We start from the raw sequence: 25570 nt of genomic DNA, 5'->3' as shown, positions 1-25570 counted from the left end.
CTTCTGTCTGAAGCCTTCCTACTTGTCCACTCTGGCTTATCACATCCTCTTCAGGCTTGAGAACATAGTCCAAGGTCATGTTTCTGCACATCTTCCCTCTAAATCTAGGTGGTGCATACCTGTCTGCTCCTAGATGTTCACTACAAGCAATAACTACAAACCTGCAAACACTATTTCAGCGTATGTGGAAAAATAATTTTCTTTTCTGGTCTAGCATTCCAGCTCAGTGTGGAGGCCATCTTTAGTTAGAGTTAATAAGGAGATATATTAGAATTTACACAATGCACAAAGGTGAATGAGAGTGCTAGATTTACGAGAGAAAAAACTGAGTGCTGGCCCTGATCACCAGAGAGATTCCAAGCCACTTGGTTTTGAAGACTCCAGCCTTCAAAAGAGTCTTCAGACTCTTCAGAGTCTTCAGAGGCATCTTCAAGAGAGGCATCTTCAAGAGAGTAGGGAAAAGGGCTAATCTGCTTCAAAATTCAGTATCTGCATGGGTGATATTGGAGGTCTGGCGCTGTGTGGATGAAATGCTTTGCTTCAAAACTGAATGTTTAAGCTGAAAAATTTGGTTTGCATGTGAGGTTTGTTTTGTTTTATTTTTCTCTCTCCCAACTAATCTCCTGAGACCTGCATTGTCTGGGGTGAAATGGGGGATTTTATGCTAAATCAGTGAGTATGTCCCAGATATTAAAAAATGTATATTTCATGGCTTGGTGTTGGTAATTTAGGCAGCATTATGATTTTTCTCACTCATGCTCTGCATTGCTTGTATATCACTTTTCCAATAAAATATGCTTCAAACTTCATTTTATGCATTAAACACCAAGAAAAAATTACCTCTTGGTACAGAAGTAAGAATAGCTAATTAGGCACCCTATATGATGCATATATTTAAAGGCACAATGTCATGTAAACAATTTGTCCAAGATGTCCTTCCTCTGTGTTATTTCTTGTAACAATCTCTTATCTTGAAACCTTTCCCACCATGATTTCTTTCTTTCTCTAACCTTCCACCTCTTCCTCTCATCAACACTTCTAGCCTGATCACAAACCAGTCATGGAACATCAGTCTCCAGTGGTCTATGTTACAATACAAAACTATATGCCTACTATCAAAAAGGGTCTTTTGCCCCCAGATTCCTAAGTTCCCTCTTTTAAAACTGATGAGGATGTAGTTTCCATCTCTACTTCTAGACCTTGCAGTCTTAAACACGTATTCAGAATCACTTAGTTGGATCCATGTTTGACTGATCCACCTGATCCAGATTCAGAGCTCACCTACCCCCTTATGGTTGTGCATAACACAGGAAATCTCTATGTCCTCTATAGCAACTGAAACTATGTAAGAAGGTGACTCACAAGAAATCAATGCACCTTACTGCAAATTTACTACATTGCTAGTTTTCACTGATTTTGTCACAGCCTTGCTCCTTTCAGACCCTAAGAATCTTTATCTTCTCAGTGTTCTTTGCCATTCTGTGATGGGTTCTATATTAGCTATTAGCGCTTGCAAAAGAGATCTTGCTGTTATCTTATGTGTATGAAAACATCAGCTCGGCGTTCCACAGAGGTGAAAAAGGCAAAGGGAATGTTAAAAGTTATCTGAAAAAACAGAATAAACCAGAAATCATCATTGTAGTACTGTAAGAATTTCTGGTGCATTTTCAACCTTAACAATTGCAAACAACTAGAAAGATTACCTGGAAGGAGAGCAACTGTGGTTTAAGGTCTAGATTGGTTTATACAGGAAAAAGTACTAAATGGTTTCATTAGCTTGGAAAAAAAAACAGGAGATATTATGCATATCTATAAAAGACGTGGAAGAGATAAGTGAATATTTGTTATTTCTTGCAGCACAAGAACTAATAGGCACCCAGTGAATTTATAAGCTATAATAAATTAGCTTGAATACAAAATGAAAGCAACACCTCTCCCCACAGCATATAATTGTGAAACTCAGCACAGCAGGGTTTTGAGGAGGCCAAGAGCAAAAACAGCTTAAAAACCAGACTGAACAAACTCAAGAGGATAAATATATTTGTGGCTACTGAACATGATGCTATACATACACCCTCGGTGTCAGTTCCTTCATGCTATTACATGACCTGAAGCTAGAAGGTTGTTTCAGGAAAAGGCCACCTAGAATTTATCCCACTTCAAGATAGCACTTATGTTCTTCTATTGCTTATCAGAGGATACTGAACTAGGGGAACCTTTGGTCTGATTTTATACTATTCTTATATTCTCTGAATGATATAATTTTGACAGTAAACACATGTACCTGTTCCTATACTTGACGTGTAGTGAATGATTTATCTCAGGGAGATTTGGTCTTCATCTTCCTTGACACCATTTGATCTCACTCAACCAGACATGTTGGTCTTGATCAATGTAGGAGCCGCTGCCTCAGGAAAAGTCCTGTCTGTGAGATCTTTTGGAAAAAAGATGGTTAGATTTCTAAAAATTTACGATGGGAAGAGAAGTAACACTGAATAATCTGAAAGATGTCTTTCTAACTGGATTTTATTAATGGTAGTTTCCTGCTGTGGTTATTTGCATACATATATTGAGCACAGCAGAACGAGTTTCCTTGCTCTGTTTTTTTCTTATAAAACTCCAAAATCTACAACTGTCACTCATGCTTGGAAAAGGGAGGAAAAGGTGGCATGATGTAATTAAACAATACCTAAGGTGGCTTAAATAACAGTTACAGTTTGTCTTTAATAGGCAGGTTTAGTATATTAATTTTTGTTTCATAGTAACTTTCATTTTTTCTTTTACATCTTTGCTTTTCCACTGTAAGAGCTCATGCGCTCTTCAGTGGTCATATGACCATGCAGCTCCACAGACAGAGAGGGAAGTCTGTGCAAAAAAAGTCTGTATTTGGGGCAGGACTCGGCAAACTAAATGGGAGCCTGCTTTTCTAAAGGCTTATTTATACCAACAGGGAGATCCTTATATGGTGTGAAGCAGCACTGTGTTGATCTCAACAGAGCTACGTCATTTGGTGGGAGTTATAAATCTGGTCCCATGTGTGCAAGATTCTCTCCTTGTACTGATGCAGTTATCATCACTGAGCCTGGGGAAAGCTTTACTTCTATCTCCTCCTCGCCTCTTTATGGCCTAGCAACCCTCCAAATGCACTGTTTATCCCCTTGCTCTTTCTGAAGGTTGCCCATGTTCTCATGGTAAGCTGTGATCATGGTGGGGTGTCACTGCTTGTGTGAACTCCGAGGCCATGGGCTTGGCGGCAGTGACGGCACAACAGTGCTGTCTTTGCTGCAGTCTTACTGCCTGCATCAGGGCCCCAGCACTTGCCTGGTTTGTCCAGCTCACCCCATACTCCCATTTCACTGCTGGAAACACTCCCAAGCCTCCACATACCAAAAAGCATGCTTTCCTCCCCACAGCACAGCATATTGAGGAGGTAGGAGTTACTCTCAGGTGTGCTTCCCTGCCAGTAGTGGTTCATTGTGCTGCATCGAACTGGTTTGCTTCTTACATATGGCAGTAGAACAAACTTGTTCCCATGTTGCTGCTCCTGCTCAGTTTATCATTTTAGAAGACATGGTCCATTTAAGTAGCATTCCTTCAGCAGGCTGCCAGGCAGTACGTTCCTTATCCTTAAGAGCACAGGTCCTCACGTGCAACTTCACAGTATGATGCACATCTTCTAAGAAAGCTTATTTTGCTGGAGTGGAGTGGTTCAGCTGTTCCTGGTAGGACAGCAGCAGTCCTACCAGGATGGTAGCAAAATTTTTTCAGTCTAGGTGTTTGTAGGCTCATAATGAGAGCATTTTCTTCTGTTTCATTTGAAGGTTTTCCTTCCACTTTTTTTGGTAAGGAGAAGCTGATCTCAGCCATTTCATCAATGAAATCAATTATTACAGGTGTAAAAGCTGGCGCCTACAAATCAAAGTGAGTCCTTCAGCTTTTCTGCTATGCTCAGAGTGTCTGTCTCTTCTGATGCTAAGCCAAAGATTTGTTCATTCCTGCATTGTATAGGGCCCATCACAGTTTTGAAGTCTAGATGTGAAAAGGATTCTCACAAGCTCACCGGGAGCCAGTTGGGTTCAGTTACACTTCTAAAGGACCTGCTTTTTCCTTTATCATACACATTTGCTTCATTGCTCAAAAAAGGCAGCAGAAAGGTTTACATATTAACACTTGCAGACTGTAATCTTAGATTTGATTCTTACTAAAGTTTAAATTTTTTTAGCCCAGCTTCCCATTGAGGGAAGCCCATTGAGGCTTATGCAGTCTTTATGCAAAAGGAAAAGCCCAAAAAGGCTTCCCAAAGGAGGCAGAAGAAAAAAAAAAAAAAAATAAAAGAAAAAAAAAAAACACAAAACACCCACCAAATGAAAAACACCAGGTCAACAGGCACACGAATCAGAAAATTTATTTTGAATTAAGTTAAAGACAGAGAACTGGGGTATGGAGCTCCCATTCTCAATGGCTGCAGGCACTGTCCAGTTGCTTGTGGGACAGTGACAGAATAGAGACAGGAGCTATATGTGTTTGTGTAGTCCTTAGGTAGGTAGTAAGTGGTAATGCTGGTAAGGGCAATAAATCAGCTGTAGCAGCCATTTAACAAACAGCAGCTCAGCAAAGGTTAAAAGGGAGTTAAAAGTAGCAGGTCTTAGCTACTGCCCAGTTTTAAAGATTTGTGTGGTACTTCTGCTGAGATTTGTGGGTTTGAAGGCTAAATTTTGGAAAAAAAATCTTGTCAAGTTGACTGAAACTAATACCTTGCACCTTTGGAATTAAAGACACGTTCAATGCTAAATCCTCTGTTCAGGAGTGGCTGACGGTGCTGAGGACATTTGAGCATGAGCTGCAAGAATTGCATCTTTCTTTCCCTGAAATGAACCAAAGCTTTTTGATGCATAGTCCTGTGCTATGCGCTTCAGTTGGAAACAGGAATGAAATAACATGGATTAGCTTCCATCTACTTAGCTCACTGCAGGCTATTCCATCCCCTTTAACTGACAGGACCAGAGGCAACATGCACAAGAGGAAAATACAGGAGGCTTCATCTGAACATCAAGAAACACCTTTTTACTGTGAGGGTGACTGAACACTGGCACAGGCTGCCCAGAGTGGTTGTGGAGTCTCTCACCTTGGAGATATTCAGAAGTGGTAGGGACATGGTCCTGGGCTCTAGAGGTGGCCCTGCCTGAGCGTAGATTTGGACCAGATGGTCTCCAGAGGTTGCTTCCTTTTCCAACCATTTTGTGATTCTGTCATAGATGACCATATAATGTTAAGGCTGATGCTTAGCTTGCCAGCACTGTTTTTACAGATTGTTGCTGACAGCATTTCACGCATGCTCTGAGCCATACCAGGAAGGACTATCAGGACACATCAGAATAGGCTGCTCTAGGCATGGTCCACCATCGCATCTGTAGTGTGTTCAGGCTTCCTTACATGAAGAACTTCTGGATTTGGTTCCAGCTAGAGCTCAGGAGTGTTCTGACATTCAGGCAACTGGGGAACATGGCACAGTATGCAAAATTGGAAATGAAACTACCTGATAATATTCAAACACCTGAAAATGTCTTTACATTGCCTTACACTAGTGCTCCCACCAATAAGAATTAGGGCTCCTAACATGAGCGAGTACTGCTAATGTCATTGCTGTTAAAAAGTCAGTGTTTCCCTGCTGCTACCCTATTGCGAGAAATCACAGCAGCTCCTTATTTTTAGAACAGAAGTGCAAATTATCAGATATCATTGTGCAGTGCTATGCCTGAATAACTGTTATCTTTTCAGGGGAGTTAGTATCTTACAGTGATATTTAATTACCTAGTAAGTTGAAACAGTAAAGTGCTTTCTAAATGATAAGTATTAGTATTACAAAGCATGAAAAAGTACAGAAAAGGAAACCCTGCTTTCCTAAATTCCTATAGGCTATGCATGGAAATCAGAAAGGACTGAAGCAGATATTATCTCAAACCATTTTAAAAAACAGATGCTCAAGCTTTGCCTGTGCTGACTGAGCAACCATAGAAATGAATTCTTTACAAAATACCCTTCTGCAATCAGACTGCACATCTTCCTTCAGCATCTGTAGATCACACACAAGCCCTTGCACAGCACATGTGGACATCACTAATAAGATTTGCTCTTTATCCATGCCAAGTTTCATTATTCACTGAGAAGGCAGCTTGCTGAGCAGAGGGATGAGTTGGATTGTGGTGGATGCTGCTGATACTAATAAGAAACTTGGCAAGAATATGGTGGAATACTGCCATTATAAAATAATGTTTTTAAAACAAAAAAAAAATCATTTCCTAACCTCTTTGAAAAGCAGGGGGCACAATTTATAGGAAATTATTTGTGTTCAAGAAGGTGGCAAGTCAGTTACAGCAGGACTTCACAGAACCCACTGAAATAATCATCACAGGCAGGCAGGAATAAAAGCTAAGGCTCCATTTCCTCGTAAGATATCATAAAATATTTGGGGGCATATTTCTCCCCTCCTGAGTGTACAAAGAATTAGTTGCCTTGGCTGGAGAATATGTCCTCAGAGTCATACAGTGTAGAGTTATAACTGGTTACGATTTGTTTTAAAAGTGCTTCTCTGAGGATAGATGAAGTCTTTTGGGTTTGAATTTTCTTCTTTTTTATTTCTCTGTTCTCCTGCTGCTCTGCAATTCAATTGCTGAAAATCTCATTTACCCAGCAGCTGAATTCAGACCCAGCCATGGTCTGTATTCTCTACTGTAAACTCTAAGGAAAGAGTAGCTGCCTGATAATTTCATAAGATTTTTTTTTCTTCAGTTTGCCAGTTTCATTATAGGTCATACCAGTGTCCTTCCCTGTTTCTGATATTAAGAGAAGAGCACAGCCATGTTTGCCTTACCTTGAAGATGACAGGTTCTTCAACGCTTTGAAATTTTTTTGAGTAATATGAATGGTATATTTATGTATAAAACCAATTCCAACATTAATATTTTATCTATATTACACTTGACAGATGTAAGACATTGATAACCAGATACTAATTAAATAGTTTTAAAACAGTCTTTTTGTGCAGAAACTAGCAGTCAGGCATCCAAAGTAGCATTAAGGGGTTTTGCCCAGGAATGCCCACACAAGTTTATAAATATACATTATTATGCATTCACTATTAATAGATATAGTCCTGCAAATTACACAGCAATTAACATTTTAGGGGAGCTTCATTTCTGCTGGCTGGTAGCCAGGTGCCAGACCAATTCAGTCAACAAGCCTAATCCCCTGTGTTGCTGAGTCAAATATTTTTATTTTATATTTTTATTCATATTAGGAAGCACCTGATAGATTTAAACAGGATTACCCATGATGTAAGACAGTATTAAATGCGAGTACATGGCGCATTTCAAAACAGGTGTCTCAGTGAGATCTTGGAGTGCAGTTTTGCAATGTGAAATAAAATTTACTGTGCCCCAAGGTACCACAATGTCCCAGTAAAAACTGTCCTGAAGTATTCCGAGCTGTATATCATTCTTTGCATATCCAGCAGATCAGCAGAGGACCTAGAGAAAGCTTTAATGCTCAAACTGTGCAGTTTTATCTCTAATGTAATTTTTAAATGGCAGATCATACACTTTGTTGCAACAGATGTTTGTTAATGGAAGCCAGGCAAGAAACTACCACGGCCCCTTGTATTTGGGAATTTGGTAAACACTCAGCAAGACATGGTCAAGTCCAAGTTCTTACTGCATTTATACCAGAGGAAAAAGATGACAGAAGAAATCGCTACCTTCATTTCAGCTGATTGGGTCCCACAATTCTGCCCCTGGAGTAACATCCTCACTTGGAGTATTTGACAGCTAACACCAGCAGTTACCTATTTATTAGATACTTCAAAGGTGGGGGAATAGAATGATGACTAAAACTAAATCTGTTAGATATCCATCAGCTCTTCCCCTCTAAATACATCACTGTTATCTATAAAATAGGCCTCTGGTGATTTCACATTTTCAAAGAACTTGTCTTTCTCGGGCTACTGCTGCTTGCCTGGGTGCTGGAAAAGCTGATTTTGATGTGACATGGATGCTGCCTCAAAAAAATATTCTGCTGAGATTTTTTTTTAATTACTGGGGGGAGGAGTAAGACTTTTTACACAGGTGTTAAATTTCCTGGAGTTAATTGGGTAGAAAAATGCCTATGAGGCATCATTCAGTCCATTAACTGCAATGCCAACTGCCAATGCCTGGAGTTGAATACTAACAGATTTTATAACTCTTTATGATAATTGACAAAACCAGACAGATTCACAGCTAGGCATAGCCCTCCTGTTCTCACCTGCTGCCTTCTGTGTTTATATCCCCCGTTGTCTGAAACATGCTTCCTTTTTTAGCAGGGGAGACGTGAATATAGGAAGCTGGGTAGTTTTGCTCATTTATGTGAAAATTATACAGATGAGCAAACACCCAGCAAAAAAGGATCAGCATCTCCTCCCTCATTTCTACTTACTACTTTAAAAGGAACATTATTGTAACATTGTCAGACATGCCCCATAACACATGGGGCAAAACAGGAGAGTAGACAGTAGTTGAAAAACTAATTTTTAGAAGTGAGATTTCCTGAGAGAAATCTTTATGCTTAAGACAAATGTGAAAAAAAAGCAAAAGGAACATTAAATGATGCTCTTATTTAGTGTGTGTCCTTTAGTTGGCTACTTCAAATTACACTGTATGAAAGCTTTTGATAGTTTTTCTCATATAGGCAGTGTCCTGAATCATAGTGTCTTTCCTAGAGAAGGCAGCAAGTCCTTATATCTCCTTCATTGCAGAATCCAGCTCAGCAGAGAGGTGTACGGCAGCGTAGAACATTCTCTATAATTGACATAGGCTGTATGTTCACCCACTTTGGATTCTTACCTCCATATTTCACTTAGACTATTAGGACCATGCCTTCTTAGTTCTCAGCTAGGAGTCATCAAGAAGATCTTTGTTGAAAAGGGTCATGAAAACTTAGTATACAGCATACTTCTCTGAGTTTCTATTATACCAATATCCATAAAATCTGCTGACTTTGCAACTAGCTATGGATGAGATATAAACCCCCAAATCCTTATTACTTGGAGTGGTTATTATCCTAAATTACACTTAAAAGAACAGGACGTTAATTTTAGTGTCTTAATCATATTGCATTATACGTAACTAAAAGCTCTTCCCTGCACTTTCTATAGAATATATGGTATTTCCCTCATATCTCCCATGGTGGGTGTTTAGATATGATCATGAAGGGACGAAATAGCTAACTATTTAATAGCTTGTTTATCTGTCTGCTATGTGGTACCCCTGCAGCAGTCGTATTTCTTTGTTTGAAGCTTTTTACATGCATGCATTTATAAGGCACTTGGGAATGTGAGGATATAAAGCAGCAAATAAATATGTTTGGAAAGGATGTGTTATACTAAATCAGCAAAGGGTAAAGAGCTCCAAAAAGGAGAAGGGAAGAAAATTGGCTCCACCTTAGAAAACTAATATGAGAGCTGCTGAGTAAAAAAGAACAGTCATCCAGCTGGGATTTATTAAGTGGAAAGCTTTTTTTAAAAAAAGCTGTGGAAGACCAGAAATCAAAGATCGCTGTATATTTACTGGCTTTTTTGAAGCATCTGTTCCCTAATATCAGGGTGTCTCACAAAGACTAATCAACTGATCTTCAGAATGTCCTTATGAGTTTGAGATGTGTTAGCCTCATTTTACCACTGGAGGAATAAAGAGATTAGTTGTCCAAGACTACACAGGAAATCTGCGACAGAAATAATAATGTAAGCTGTATCTAGTGGAGTGACTCAGCCATAAAACTATCCAGTCTTTTATCAGGGTAAGAAAGCAGTAAGGGAGGACTGTTGGTATAATTCATGGCAAAAGGAGAGAAGCTGATGAGAGACACCCCCTACCTAAACAGATGAAGAGGGCTGTATCATTTCTGGTTATGGTGGAGGAAATCTACTTTTATTCTTGGAATTTAGTTAAAGGCATCTAGAATACTATATTTTCAACTAACCCCTGCTGGGCATCTCAGGTAGTGGGTCAGTTGAAAAGCCAGGACACTTACAATAAAATCTGGGGCTGTCTTTTGAGCTTTGTCCACGTGGTCATCTTATGAAAAGTTAGAAGACTTGTTTGCCAGTGAAGATGGGAACACCTACATTACAGAAAATTAAAGTCTTTTAAATTGATAAAATACAGATATAGCTGACATACAAAAGGAAAAAATGTTGTCTTTATTGCTCATGGGGAGTTTAAACTGGAATGTCTAATATTTAAACAAAGAACAACAAAAATCATGTTATTTAAATAAAGTTTTCACACTTCATGTTTTCCTTCAGCTTTTAACCATATGTTGTTAAGATTGTATAACTAAATGCGTTTTCTCTTTTAAAACTTTACTCATTGGGATGGTTGCTGGGTGAGCTGACCGCAATTTTTTTTGCCTAGCTCCTAAAGAGGCAGTTGTCATGCACTATTATCTGAGCGCATTTCATTATCTCTGTTACTGCCACTGAGAATGTCTTTATAACCACATTCAATCTGGTTAAGTGAGATTTTTATGCTAGGTCTTGCACATCCATATCGTAACTGCTATAGAATACTGAAGAAAGCTGATGCAATTTTTATTAGCTATATTAACTGTAATAAAGGGTTCTCAGGCCTCCATCCAAATTTTCAAGGTACACCTACCAATTGCATCATCTCCTTCTAACGGATCCGAGAGCTTGGAAAAGTTAAGACTACCATCATTATACTTACTTTTTGTGTGCAAAATACTGCAACTAAACTGTACAATCTTTAGGGCTTCACTGATCAAAAAGATTTAAATTCACTGCCTTCTAGAACTTCTCACTAAATAGAATAAAATTACCCTTACCCAGCACATTTTCTGCAGACACAGTTGATCAAAGCTAGCTACAGGTAACTTGAGCATGTATTTGGTCTACTTCTTATTTGCACTACAGTTTTCCACATAGTCCTGACAATGTAAAATGTACTTAGAGTGGAGGCAAATGCAGAGCAATTTACATATGCTCTGAAGTACCTCATCATTGCCAGAATTGTGTAAAAGGGTATGATTTTGTACTATAGATAAATGCATCCAGTGGTTGGCAGTTGTTGAAGTGGACAGTATCACAACTTCCTTTCTCCTGTTTTCCCCAGCATGGTTTTCTGCCCACTTTTCCCTAGAGCTTCAACCATGAGATTAAGGGAGCTACACTGAAAAAAACAGTTCACGCTTCTAAAAGTTACTAGGGTCTCCACTGGGTTTTCGTAATACAACTTCCTCCACAAGGGGATAGCTGGACCTGAGAGGAAGGAATGGATGATTCCCTTTGGAAATCTGAATATAATTGGATTATTGCACATAGTTGTAGGAATCATAAAGGAAAACAAAACAAAACAAAATATCCAAATCTTCCTTTGCTGTGTTATGAAGAGTTTAGATTAGGTGTATCTTTCAGCATCTATTTGCTTTGAAAAGAAAAGTTAAAGGGCTATGAGTGAGGGACACATTTTCTTTGAGACATTGTGTAGCACACACTGGAGTCAGCTTGATTTTTCATTTTTTTTTTAGTTTTGGTATGATTATTAATTTTCCCCAGTTAACTATAAACAGAATTTAGTGTGGGGGGAGAAAATTTAATCATATCAAAGATTCTGGTGATTCCCATGCAAGTCTGTTTTAAGCTTTACATTACAATATGGAATTACTGAAATGCTGTTAGGAATTTCTTTTATATTAGGATGATTTAATCTCACATAGAAAATTCATTTCTGAAGTTTCTTCTGTTAGGAGCTACATGGTGTTCCAAATATTTGAGAAACAGATCAGATGAAACTATTTGTTCAAAAATGTTTAAGTTCCCTGGAAGGGAGAGAAGGCTACGGCTCCTGTCTGGTGAGGAGAAAGTAAGCTTGGGAGGTAGAAAAGCTGCAAATTATAGTGCCCAACTGTGCTGAAACATTGAACTCTACTCCCATGGGGACTGGATATCACAGTGCATATGGTATGGAAACATTAAAATGTTAAGCCCTGTTTGAAGACCTCACAAAGCCTAAACACGGCATGTCTGCCAACTGTTGTTTAGAACAGTATAGCTGACATAAACATGGAGCTGCCTCCTGCTATCCTGCACCTGGATTTGCTACACAGATAAATTTTAGATGTTATTGCAGAGGAAGGCCTAGCAAGGATTTCATATACTTTTTCTTCACAATAGCTGCAGCACGTAGACCATACATCCCCACCAATAAAAACAGAGGTAATCTTCTGTCTGTTTGAAATTACTTTCTCACATCACACAAGATTTGTTGTCACCCTGTCCAAAAATCACAGCACTTCTTTTTTTCTCTTGGTGAAACTAGACAACATTATATCTATTATGTTACACTGACTCCATCTACAATGCAAAAGTGTTTAGGACTGACAGGTCAGGATGAAAGGTGCAACAACAGACTAAATGCTGTACACAGTGACTTTGGTTGGTTTGGACAGTATGCCAACTTGAATAGCCATGTCCTGTAACTTCATATTCAATATCTGGCATTTAAGTCTTAGAAAAACAAGCCAGAAATTGGAGATATTCAAGGCCCGCCTGGACAAGTTCCTGTGTGATGTACTGTAGGTTACCCTGCTCTTGCGGGGGGGTTGGACTAGATGATCTTTTTAGGTCCCTTCCAACCCTTGGGATTCTGTGATTCTGTGATTCTGAGATTTTTTTCTGCTATTAAGCACTGGCTTCTTTGGTGAAGTTTCCTACTGTGACTTCAGTTCAAATGAGATTTACAGCATTTTATCTGAATGCTGTAACAAAATTAACGCCTAGCAATATTAATCATTTACACATTTCCCCTCCTTTCATTTTATAGTGTAAATGTTATGTAGAATTATTTACTCATGTTTTTTAGACCTCTGTAATATCTGATATATGTAAAAGCTGTACAAAAATAACTGAAAATGTGCTACCAGTGGGCAATTTCTCTTTGTTCTGTGGCACAGAGCCATACTGATTTAGTTAATGGTAGCACACAGTCATCCCATGTTATTTCACAGTGAATATTATCTGACATTTTATTCTGAATGTAGTGATCCACCTGGAAAGCGGAGGACTTTTCTCTGAGTCTTGCCTAAAACAAAAGCATTAATTTCTCCTTTTACCTATATAGCCTATATAGTTTATATGAATAATGGTAGTCTCTAAACTGTGCAAGACATCTGTAGTGAGGATAAAGCATAAAGCAAGCTGTGTTACAAATCTACTGTAACCACTCTATTGGTCTCTACGCACCTTTTTAGAGTATTTAATCTACAGTTTCTATAGCATGCCTATTCTCCTAGTACTGATCTCTGTACTTTTCAGTCCCAATGTTATTACACAGTTTGAACAAGAGTGTGTTAAACTGATTATTGTTCCCTTACTGATATTCTCTTCCTAGTTCTGCATAGACACCTCAGCCTTGACCCAAAGCAATTCCTTGTTTTCCTCATAGTGGAATCCCAATGCACTTTCTGTCAAGCTATTTTAAGACTAACCATCAATAGACTCTGTTGTTCCAGTTTTGAACTAAATCTTTTGGTCAAACCAAGTTGTACCAAACAGTGACTAAGCCAACAGACAAACAGGTTGAGCCAGAGAAATGTTTGCTAGATTTAAACACCCACGATGTAACCCTTTTTGTGACTATACCAGAGAGTACTAATACAGCAAATTACTTTATTGCTTCCATTTTCCCCTTTTTCCAAAACTACTGACCTATAGTTTTTACTTTTTGCATTGTATGGATTTTTAACATTTATTTTTAGCAAACAGCATTTTTATTTAGCATGGAAAGCATTTTCATTTTTAATCAGCTAAAGTTTTTAGCACATATATTCTTAAAATTTAAGTTTGAGCTGTTTAGGTTGAAGTTTGTCTGAACCACGAAATTCTGGTAGGAGCTAAGAGAAATACAGTGTTGATGAATAGCTGTTGATGTGTAATCCTCTTAAAGGACAGAATAATATGGGCAATACAAAATCTAGTTATGTTTTAATTATCTTGATGCCTGTTTGTAATATTTCTACTTCTGATGCTGTCAAGAACTATAGGAAAGGGAAGATAAGGCAGATTTTTAAGTGGTTTCAGCATGCTGAGCAGAGACATTAACATAGGCTACAGAATGCCTCAAGAGACAGGTTGCAGACACTGAAATACCTCTGGCTTCATCCTCTCTTAGAATTATAAACCTAAAATATCAGTATTAAGATACCTTTTTCTGTGTGTTACTTTTTCATTCCTTGTTTCTATTGCTGTTAAGGTTTTGAAGCACTTAATCTGATAAGGCCCTTAGTCTCCCTGTAGTATCACATTAATGAATTCTGGTCTGGAGTGTCCTAAACAGACTGACTTGATGGGCAAATTAACTGGAGTTGCAGTTGGTAGTTCAAGGTAATTACTTCCGGTCATTGATAGGTACAGGGCATTCATACTCCTTTACAGAAGGCTTTTGAAGTTGAGGTATTTTCCTTCATGAATGCGAGTAAGACTTTATGCTATCAAAACTCAGGCGAAGGGCCATATCTCGCTGAGACAGTGACAAACTTCTCAGAACTGAGTGACCAAATGTTAGCTGTTTTTTCTGACTTGTTCTGAAACCACATTAAACCCCATACTACTTCCAAGTTAAACAGGAATGAGGTGGAAGCACATGCCACCTTTTACTGAAAGAGGAAACAAAAAAAGAGCATTGAAATGCAAATTCTCATGGTTTAGTTAAAGTTCTCCTTAGTTTCATCTCATAGTCCTCAGATTTTTGTGCAATCATTAAACAGTCTTGAGTTTATCGCATCTATCAGTATAAAATCAAGCAAAATCATTATGCACAGCTGTACTATAGAAGCATCAGCATGTGATAATTTCATTGCACAGAACAGATGCATGCTGTTGGCACCTCAGAGCAGGCAAGAGCTGCATGGAGCTTCTATCAGCAGGAATTCACTTTCACATACATCACCTGGGGACATGAATGTGCAATGTGACAGACCCATCAGTACCAATAATTTATCTAATTTACTACAGCAAGGTGGATACTTGGTTCTCTCTGAAAGTCAACAGGTCAGTGGCTTCATCAAGCAGCCCATGCTGTTCCCAGCAGTGCTACGTTCTTAGTAATAATTTAATCTTGTATTTGAAATTCAGTTCCTAGCAGTTTACCTCCTCTTTCTCATTTTCTCTCACTTCTACTTAAAAATATAATGGCCCATTTCAGCAAAATTAACTGCAATTTCATGGATCACTACAGCAAGAACAAGTTTTAGCCACATCCATCTATCTGTTCCCCATAATGCAAACTGACTTGATGAACAGTTCTGTGTCCTATGTAAATAATCCTAGTTCTAATTGAGAGTGCTGTATTTTCAGTGAAGAAGGGGGAGGGAAAAGAAGATTGTTTCTCTGCCTCTGACTTTCTGATAATTGTTCCAGGATATTTCATTTAAATTTTAAAAAGGTCTATCATAGAAAATACAGGCAACAGACCCTTGATTTCTTTTTGAATTAAAATTACAGTGCTCTGCTTGTGCTTCCTTCTTTCTTTTCCTTAGAAAAAATACTATTCAGAATCTGGATTCTCATATAACATGACAGGTTACTACCTAAAATACACAATTCCTCCATCTAGTAGATACCAGCTATCATACGCGCAAAAGTAGAACATGACACTTGTTCTTCCATCAGTGTGTCACTAATGTGCAAAAAGAAACACTCTACAGTAGGATGAGCAACTGGAAGTTAATTTTCTATGGCCCCTTCTACGTTCAGATTCTCTTCAGGGATTGCCAGCAGGTGGAATAATTTATATGAACTGGATATTTGTACTGCGGATACATTTCCATCATAGAATCATAGAATAGTTAGGGCTGGAAAGGACCTAAAGATCATCTAGTTCCAAACCCCTGCCATGGGCAGGGACACCTCTCACTAAACCATGTTACCCAAGGTTCGATTCAGCCTGGCCTTGAACACCGCCAGGGATGGAGCATTCCCAGCTTCCCTGGGCAACCCATTCCAGTGCCTCACCACCCTTACAGTAAAGAACTTCTTCCTTATATCCATTCTAAACTTCCCCTGTTTAAGTTTTAACCCGTTGTCCTATCACTACAGTCCCTAATGAATAGTTACTCCCCAGCATCCTTATAGCCCCCCTTCAGATACTGGAAGGTTGCTATGAGGTCTCCATGCAGCCTTCTCTTCTCCATGCTGAACAGACCCAAGTTTCTCACCCTTTCTTCATACAATTCCATTTCTTTGCACTATAAAGATGTTAGATTGTAATAATCAAGAATTTCTTGCAGGTTTAGAGCTAAAAACAATGTCTGGAGATTATGTTGAGAATCAAGATAACAGCTTTTATATGCTGTTACAACTCCCCTGAACTACAAAGTTTCTCAACCAATCTGATTAATTATGAAATAAAAAAAAAGTTACTTAAATGCCATTAGTAAAAATGTGGTAAACACTGAGTCTTGTCTTTAATTATAAACTTCATTGTACTACCAACTTGAAGCCATTAAGTTAGCATAACTCAACCTCTCCAGAAGGAACAAACTTACATTATCTAAATTACCACATAGTAGTTTTAGACAAAAAGAAGGAAGTATTCTTCCATACTGTGCATTAAGTAAATCGTGGCATTTATTGCCACAGAGTGTAATGACGGGCAAAAGCATAAACAAATGTACAGAAAACAAGTGGCTCTTAAATATAATTGCTTAAATATAATCTCTAGCTCAACAAGTCCCTAGGTTGTTGCAGCGAACAGTTCCTGGAAGGAATGTAAAGATAAGGTTCACTTTGTTTCTTTTCTTTTTGACCATTTTCTATAAACAGATATTACTGTTATCCTCAGATAGAGGACACTGGGCCAGGTGACCATTTTGCCTTATTCTAGTGTTGTAGGGTTCTTAAGTGCATTTTATGGCACCTTTAGTATGATTTCTTGACAAAATCAAAATCCAAAACCAACTTGTTTCTACCAGTGGCATGTGTCAGAACTGCAGGTTGAGCAAAGCTGATGGCTGAAACTGCTTCAGCACTTGCTTCCTAACTGATACACGCCTGAGGTGCTGCTTAGAAACTTAATTTGTCTGGACTATCACTGCACCAAGCAGCCACGTTAATTACCCTATTCTCATATTACTACTCACATAACTAGGAATTTATATACACAGATTCTAACTTTCTTCTCCTGTGCAATTCCCTTCATTAATCTAGGATAATATAGTATATGAGCCGTGTTCCCCAGGGCCCAATATTGGGGCCAGTCTATTTAATATATTAGTGATCTAGATGAGGGGATCAAGTGCACCCTCCGTAAGTCTGCAGATAACACTTAGGTAGGTGGGAGTGTTGATCTACTTGAGGGAAGGAAGGCTCCACAGAGTGACCTGGACAAGCTAGATCAATGGCAAATGCCAGCTGTACGAGGTTCAACAAGGACAAGTGCTGGGTCCTGCATTTGCTGCTCCATGCAATGCCACAGTGTTGGGGAAGAGTGGCTGGAAAGCTGCCTGGCAACAGAAGACCTGGGCTTGTTGGTCAACAGGCAGATGAGTATGTGCCCAGATGGCCAAGAAGGCAAACATCCTGGCTTGTATCGGAAACGAGTGTGGCCAGCAGGACTAAGGAAGTGATTGCCCCCCCGTACTCAACACTGCAGAGGCAGCACCTTGAATACTGTATTCCGTTTGGGCCCCTCACTACAAGAAAGACACTGAGGTGCCAGAGTATGTCCAAAGAAGGACCAGTGAAGCTGACAAAGGGCCTAGAGCACAAGTCTTACAAGGGGCAACTCAGGGAACTGGGGCTGTTTAGCCTGGAGAAAAGAAGGCAGAGGGGAGGCCCTACAACTACTTGCAAGGAGGTTGTAGCAAGGTGGGTGTTGGCCTCTTCTCCAAGTAGCAAGCAATAGGACAAAAGGAAATGGCCTCAAGTTGCATGAAGCGAGGTTTAAATTGGGTATCAGGAAAAAACTTCTTCACTGAAAAAGCTGTCAAGCACTGGAACAGACTGCTCAGGAAAGTGGTTAATTTGCCATCCCTGGAGGTATTTAAAAGATGTGTAGATGTGTCACTCTAGAGACATGGTTTAGTGGTGGATTTGGCAGTGCTAGGTTAATGGTTGGACTTGATGATCTTAAACATTGTTTCCAGCCTAAATGATTCTGCGATATTCACTTAAAATTCTGGAGAGAGAAATACAGAAATAATTTAATTTTCCATTTTTCATCTGTGTAAGACAGCCAACATTGGGATTCCATGGTAGAAAAGTAATGAACAGGAAGATAGAAGAGACTGCTTTCTGCAATAACTTTTTGGTCCCATTCAACTGTCCTTAACCAAAAATACAGCAACCATGAAAGACCCAAAGGAAAAATGCAGAGAATAAGAGTATCCTCTCTTTTTAGCGGGACTACAGTTTGACAACAAACTAGAAGGAAAGTCGCGTGCTTCTACTCAATAATAGCTGCCACAATAGTTAAGTGCTTTGACACACCTTGAAAACACCATATTTAGGTGTTTCACAATGCAAAGTCCACCAAGAACACATAGAGCACTAGCAAGTAAAAGAAGAAATGGATAATTTTTTTTCCAGTAAGCTTGTTTAAACATAGCCTAGCACTTTCAACTATTAAACCACAGTTTCAGTTGACTTATGGTGCTGCTGTGATCACACCTATAATGAGATCCAAATGCAAATGTCAGATCCAGTGAAAGTTACGTTACAAGAAAAGGACAATATCTGCAGCTAGGGTGAAGGGAACGAAATGTCTCATGTCAATCTACTGCAACCCTTGTGTTTACAGATTTGTTGAAGGGCTCTAAACAACAGAAGAGAGGTGAAACAAGCACAGAGGTGAAGGAATTAAAACAAGAGCTTCCATTTGTCTGTGAATTCCTCTGCTAAACTGTAACAACAGTGTTTCTAGACTGATCTCCTTGGATATGTCACCTTTCACAACTGGTATACTCAATACAAGGTGCATTTTAGTCAGTGCAGTAATAGCATAAAAAGGGAATGCAGCCTCCAAGTGATTTAGATTATGCTTGTGAATTGTTATTTCACAGCTTAATGAGATGTTCCTGCTCCCCTCCTTTCCTTTTATTAGTTAGCATCAGCCTGGGTAGATTTCTGTGCAATTCTGAGCTGAGTCACCAGAGAAGGGTCCGCCTTCATCATGTATCAATTTGATTTCAAGCCCTGACAAACACCCAGACTCACAAAGGGAGACAATCTATAATACGCTTTATGAGAAGAAAAGGTAAAAATATTAAAATTCATAAAATGTGTTTGTTTTCCATCTGAACCTCCTCCCCACAGCCCCACTTATGCTTCTTCTCTCTGCTAGCTACTACAGTACAGATGGAGGGATATTTTCTTTTAATGCAAGGATAGGCATGAATTTCAAGCAAAAGATCAAAATGGTACCTTTTAAATTTTTTAAAAAATAGAGCTAATTAACCTTTTTATCAAGCTACACACATCTTCAAATGACTTAGATGAGAAATATATTGGTTTAATTAAGATTTCACAGGGAGAGACAGTTGCAAACACTTGGAACTGAGAGAAAGTGGGATCTTTATGAGGAGGATGCTTTATGTTTTACAACTCTGTGTCTATTTGTTGTTTGCACTTCAAATGGAGTCCATTTTTATCTGTCTCTCTCCTGCTGAGAGAAGCCGATTTTATAATGTGTTTCAATGAACCTATTAAAAACTTCAATCATGAGATTCCTCTTTTGCCTTTGTATGTTTCTCTCTCCCTCTCTCACAGAGTTGCACTGTGACATCAGTTATATAGCAGCGTACATTGATTTGCTTTGTTTTACAAGGCGATTAGATAATCCTTCTGCAACCATAACTTGCTTTAACACAAAACTTACTACATGTGTTCCTTTGCTGGGTCCCCACTCACTTTGATTTTTGTAGGTCTAGGGTTTTGATGGGTAGGCCATGCTTTGATTTGATTCTATGATTCTTTCTTCTGTTTGTTTGGTTTTAGTAAATGGCGAAAAGTTCAGGAGTGACAGCTTGAAGTTCTATAAAGAAAGAATATGAGCCTCTGGTAGGAGGCTTGCCAGACTGGTCAAGGATGCTTTAAACTAGACGTGTTGGGGGAGGGGGGCATCATTCCATCCCAACACACCCAGTCAGTTTCCAGCACCTACAATAAATGCTCGGAGCAATAGATATTCCAGCAGCTCCAGCCAATGACCCGGCTTCATTTGGAGCTTGGCTCAGATGCCCCTATACAAACGCCCGTAGCATGGGGAACAAACAAGAGGAATTAGAGATGTGTGCACGTCTACGGGGTTACGATATAATAGGCATCACAGAAACATGGTGGGGTGGCTCCTGTGACTGGAGTGTTGGAATGCAAGGTTACAGGCTCTTTAGAAAAGACAGGCCCAGCCCGCGGGGAGGGGGAGTTGCTATTTATGTTTGGGATAGGCTGGAGAGTATAGAACTCCATCTGGGGACAGATGATCAGTTAACAGAGAGTTTGTGGGTCAGGGTTAAAGGGAGAACACTGATGGGGGACATCACTGTGGGGATCTGCTACAGACCGCCTGATCAAGAGGAACCTGTGGATGAAGCACTCTACAGACAGATAGGAAAAGTCTCATGCTCACAGGTCCTTGTTCTCATGGGGGATTTCAACCACCCTGACATCTGTTGGAACGATGGCACTGCACGGCACAAGCAATCCAGGAGGTTCCTCGATTGTGTGGAAAACAACTTCCTTCTGCAAGTAATAGAGGAGCCAACAAGGAGAGGTGCCATGCTTGACCTTGTGCTCACCAACAGGGAAGGGCTTGTTGAGAATGTGGTACTCCAGGGCAGCCTTGGATGCAGCGATCATGAGATGGTTGAATTTGAGATCCTCAGGACAGTGAGAAGAGCGTGCAGCAAGCTCACTGCCCTGGACTTCAACAGAGCAGACTTCGGCCTCTTCAGGAACCTGCTTAGTAAGGTTCCATGGGATATAGCCCTAGAGGGCAGGTGGACCCAAGACTGTTGGTTGATATTCAAGGATCACATGCTACAAGCTCCCAACTAGAAGGAAGTGCAGCAAGAGGGCCAGGAGACCTCCTTGGATGGATAAGTAGCTGCTGAGAAGAATTCAAAGGAAAAAGTAGGCTTATAAAAGGTGGAAGCAAGTACAGGCAGCCTGGAACAAATACAGGGATGTTGTCCAGGAAGCTAGGGACCAGGTTAGGAAAGCTAAGGCCCAGTTAGAATTAAACTTGGCTAGGGATGTTAAAGATAACAGGAAGGGATTCCATAGGCACACAGCGAATAAAAAACAGACTAGGGACAACATAGGCCCCCTCTGGAAGCTATCAGGGGAACTGGCTACACAGAATTTGGAGAAGGCTGAGGTTCTGAATGACTTCTTTGCCTCGGTCTTCACTGGCAAAGGCTCTGACCACACCACCGAAGTCCTGGAAGGCAGATGCAGGGACTGTGAGAATGAAGACCTCGGGACCACTGTAGATGATCTCGTTCGAGACCATCTTAAAAACCTGAACGTACACAAGTCCATGGGACCTGATGAAATCCATCCACGGGTCCTGAAGGAGCCGGCAAATGAAGTTGCTAAGCCACTGGCCATCGTATTTGAAAAATCATGGCAGTCAGGTGAAGTTCCTGATGACTGGAAAAAGGGAAATATAACCCCCATTTTCAAGAAGGGGAAACTGGATGACTCAGGGAATTACAGACCAGTCAGTCTCACCTCTGTGCCTGGCAAAATCTTGGAGCAACATTCTCTGGCTGTGTGTTCTTCAAAGTCATCAATAATTAGGATTTGAAACTTTCTTCAGCTGCTTTTGAGCTGCAGGTTGGAAAAATAATGGACCATTTGGCTAAGATCTGAACCATACTCAAGGAAAGGGAATCCCATCCAGACCCTCAAACAAGGAAGAAAACTGTCTTCAAGAAATCAGGACATGTGGATCTCACTGACTCAAGAACTCAGGCATTTATGAAACTATTTCAGCCACAGCAAATGGTCCTTCCCTGGCTTGCAGTCTGCCTGACAGAATTTAGGTTATGTTTCTAGGCTATGATTTTAACTGGTCTGAGTGATAGCTGTGGGTAGAAATTTCACTTGATGTCAATTCTTTTACTTTTCTCCGAAATGCCTGGTGCTAATGGCTGAAACACAATACCAGGCAGCCTACGGGCCAGGGCTAGGCCTGTGTTTCCTAAGGGGACCTCCTGCTCTCCAGTAGTAACCAGTTTTCCAGTTGCCCATGTCCCTTCTCCAACAGTGGCTCTGTTCTACTCTGGCAGCTCTCAGGCAGGAGGAAAGACTGGTGCTCTGAGGGCAGGGAGAAGGTGGGAGAAAACAGCTTTTCAGGAGGCCAGGCTCCAGCAGCAACAAGATGAGCACAGGGCAGGGTAACTCTTGCCCCGGTGTAATTAATGTGTGGAGTTAATTAACAATAGGGTTGACATACGTGAGCACACAAGGGAGGACTCGCCCCACAAAGACCTCTGCCCCTTATTTCCTCAGGGTGCCCCAGCAGCAGTGACTGCTGAGTAACCTTTCCCCTGAGAAGGCAACTGCTGCCAATCACCTGCAAGCACCCACCCACTTCCTCTCCTCATCCAATCAGAATGCTTCCAACCAACCCTTCCTGCCCTCATAGGGTGCTTATTTTCAGAGGGGCTGTCAATCACTCCTCAAGCACCACCCCTCCCTGGCTTCCTGCCCCTGCTGCGAGGGACGGGAGACCCCGGCCATTTTCTGTAAGGGTGTCAGGGGGAGGCACTGGCAGAGGTGTGAGGGGGAGTGGTTAGTGTGGTAACCCAGCAGTGTCTTTTCAGCCTTTTTTCACTTGAGGAGAAGGCCGTAATTACAGTTTTGTTTTTGTTTTGATGGCAAGTATGTGATCCGTTAATATTTTGCCATCTAAAAGAGCTGTAACACAGCTGTTGACCAGACAAATCATTATTGCTTTTAGTGGTAGGCTATAGTCACTCTGTCCAGGCCACTGGCTTCCCGCGGTGAACCCGTGCTAGTGACTAAACTTATACACTAACTGAATAGGCAAATGTGCCTTTTTGTGTTCTTGTAAGAATCAGGTTTTCATACCTTCTTTCTCACATCTTGAAGACAGCACCCAAGGTGACACTGATGACAGAATCTGATGTAATCTTGGAATCTTTCTTGTATCAACTCCCCCTTGGCCTGTATCTACACAGGCACAAGGTGATCTTTGTATTTGCCTCTGTTAGCTTACAAAGATACAAGCACATCTTCGCGTGTGGGTGCACTGTATGCATACACCCATGGACTCCGTCACATCAAACGGGATGTGTAGCAGTAGGGGTGCCCCACAAGTTCAAATGCAGGTAGCTTATGACCACAACTGTCACCCTCTTATTAGAGATGAAGGCACATTTTTGGAGACCTTTGATGGCTTCCTCCTGGATATAACTACTTGTGTCCCAAGGGGCCAGTGCTTTCCAGACAGTTAAATAACTGAGTGTTGAGCAAGTTATGGGGTGCCCTAGCGCATGACATGCAGCTGGAGCAGCAAACTGCTGTAGCATACAGAGAATCTGCTCTAGAGCAGCTGTAACCCTTGCAGTAGCAGAGTAAAACCATGCTACACAGAGTCCCACACCCAGCTTGGTAAGCTGCTGTGCCTCTGAGTTCCTGTGTGGTTTGTGGTTTGCACCCTGCTGACTCAATTACCAGCATTTCATGAGGGAGAGATGAAGATGCCTTGGTGTAGACTTGTGTGCCCCACATGACTGCAGACTTCAGCCCTTGCTAAGCTCTTGCACTGAAGACAGGAGGCGAGTTGGTTATCTTGTTATGAGACTCATGACATTCCCCACTGCTTTGTCTCAACACAGATCCTGAAACAGCACAGTGCAACTACCTGCCTCAGAGGTACAGATCTGCTTGGCTGCTTGCTTCTTTCATTATGAAGTTTCAAGGGTAGATGCATTGGCTAAATTAACATCACATTTTCTGCAGAGTTAAGCAAGTAAGAGCTTAGGTGCAAGGCTCAAGATTTAATGTGTTTTCCTTTCTGATGCAGGTGCATCAAGTTTTAATCCTTGTCAGTGGAGTACCAGGACTGTGCTCAGAAGGCAGGTATTTATTGGAACAGAGGAAAGAAAATAATAAAAGGGCATTTTGGGTTGGTTTTCTTTTTCAGTCAGAAGCACAAAGCAAAGAAATATCTGGATTTCCCATAAACTTTAAGGATGCTCTCCAGAGATCAGACTATTGTGTCTCTGAGACACCCAGTGTGATCATTCCAGCTGAGGCAAGACGCCTAGAAAGAAAAATGCTTCTGGCAACTGTATATCTGGCATTGTTAACCCTCCTTTTGATGTCTCCAGTGGAAAGTGGTGGGATCAAGAGGGGTCAGGCATGAATGTAATTTCTTCTCAATTGCTTTTTAATGTTCTTGTAAAGCTTTTTAGTGCATTGTAAGCATAATACGTGATATTGTTACGAGGCATTTCTTTAGAATGGAGTGCTATAGAGTTGAGTTTCTTGTGTGTTTGCATGCATAGGGAAAGTTCATAATACCTGACTTGTCTTGTAGTTAACCTGTAAGCAAGGTCTCCAAAACATGATTTAGTAGCACCCTATCAGCACAAAATTTTCTTACAAAAAAATTATAATCTAAACTCTCCTCAGTGGGAGGAGAAGCTGTCACATTTATATTTGTCTGGAGAAAAAACATTTTATAATGACTGAGGTTTTAGTAAACAAGGCATGGCAGGAGGAGTTGGGGTTTGGGATGTGTTGCACCCCAGTTACGTTTTGGCATGGAAGATTGTAGCTGATGCACCTAGAAATGCCAGTCTTACAATTGTAAGTGGAAGGAGAGAGAGGCCCATGCTTTAGCCTCTGCTCCCAGGTTTCTGAATATGACATAAGCCCTGGCTCTGATGTAATGGTGAAATGAGTTGTGGAAAAGTTATGGAGAAAACGTGGCTCAGTGAAAAAAATGCTGGTGGTGTCCCAGTGAAGCAATTACCCTTACTTTCCTATCTATTGATACTTACTCTTGTTTCTTTCTTGCACCCAAACTCGACAATCCCACAGATAAGAGATTAAACACAAAATAGCATTCTGTGTCATTCCTATTTTTATCAAGAAAGCAGAATAACCTGGAGATGGATTGGTAGACAATGTGAAATGTGCACATCTAAACTCAGATTGGTTTTGTTGTCTGAATTTTGAAGTTTTCATCTTTACCACTCCCCTTTGCACGCATCCTGAAATTGTTAAGATTGAGAGATCTGCCTGAGAAACACAAAATGGTTCTTTCACAAGATATAATTTTGTACAGCTTCCAGAGAACAAAGGCTTTTTTGCTCAAGTTAGCTGTGTGTCCTGATCTCTTACACCTTCTTACATTAGTTTGCAGAAGTTCAGTGTGTCTTCAAGCTTGTCTGGTTTTTGTAAGTTATAGCCATTACTCTAATAAAAGACATCACTTTTATCTTCAAACTTTGTCATCTTCTACCTATTTGCAGTTTCTTTTTTGTT

At 40.3% G+C, this 25570-nt stretch overlaps 1 protein-coding gene across 5 annotated transcripts in view; it reads left to right on the top strand.

The window, feature by feature from the left end:
- The window catches only part of GRAP2 (GRB2 related adaptor protein 2), a 107777-nt gene that overhangs the window by 42675 nt on the left and 39532 nt on the right, over nucleotides 1-25570 (top strand). The window contains exons 1-2 of one of the 5 annotated variants that reach the window (XM_065677932.1): nucleotides 23822-23950; nucleotides 24102-24157. The exons of 2 other annotated variants lie outside the window; for them this stretch is intronic. The gene's annotated coding sequence lies outside the window, so the exon portion shown is untranslated. Of the gene's footprint in view, nucleotides 1-23821; nucleotides 23999-24101; nucleotides 24158-25570 lie in introns of those variants that run through there. 2 more of the 5 variants (XM_065677957.1, XM_065677952.1) reach the window with 2 other exon arrangements.

This window comes from Lathamus discolor, chromosome 1 (assembly GCF_037157495.1).
Source record: "Lathamus discolor isolate bLatDis1 chromosome 1, bLatDis1.hap1, whole genome shotgun sequence".
Taxonomy (NCBI): domain Eukaryota; kingdom Metazoa; phylum Chordata; class Aves; order Psittaciformes; family Psittacidae; genus Lathamus; species Lathamus discolor.
The sequence above is the reverse complement of the archived record's forward strand: the minus strand, read 5'-3'. Positions and strand labels throughout refer to the sequence as shown.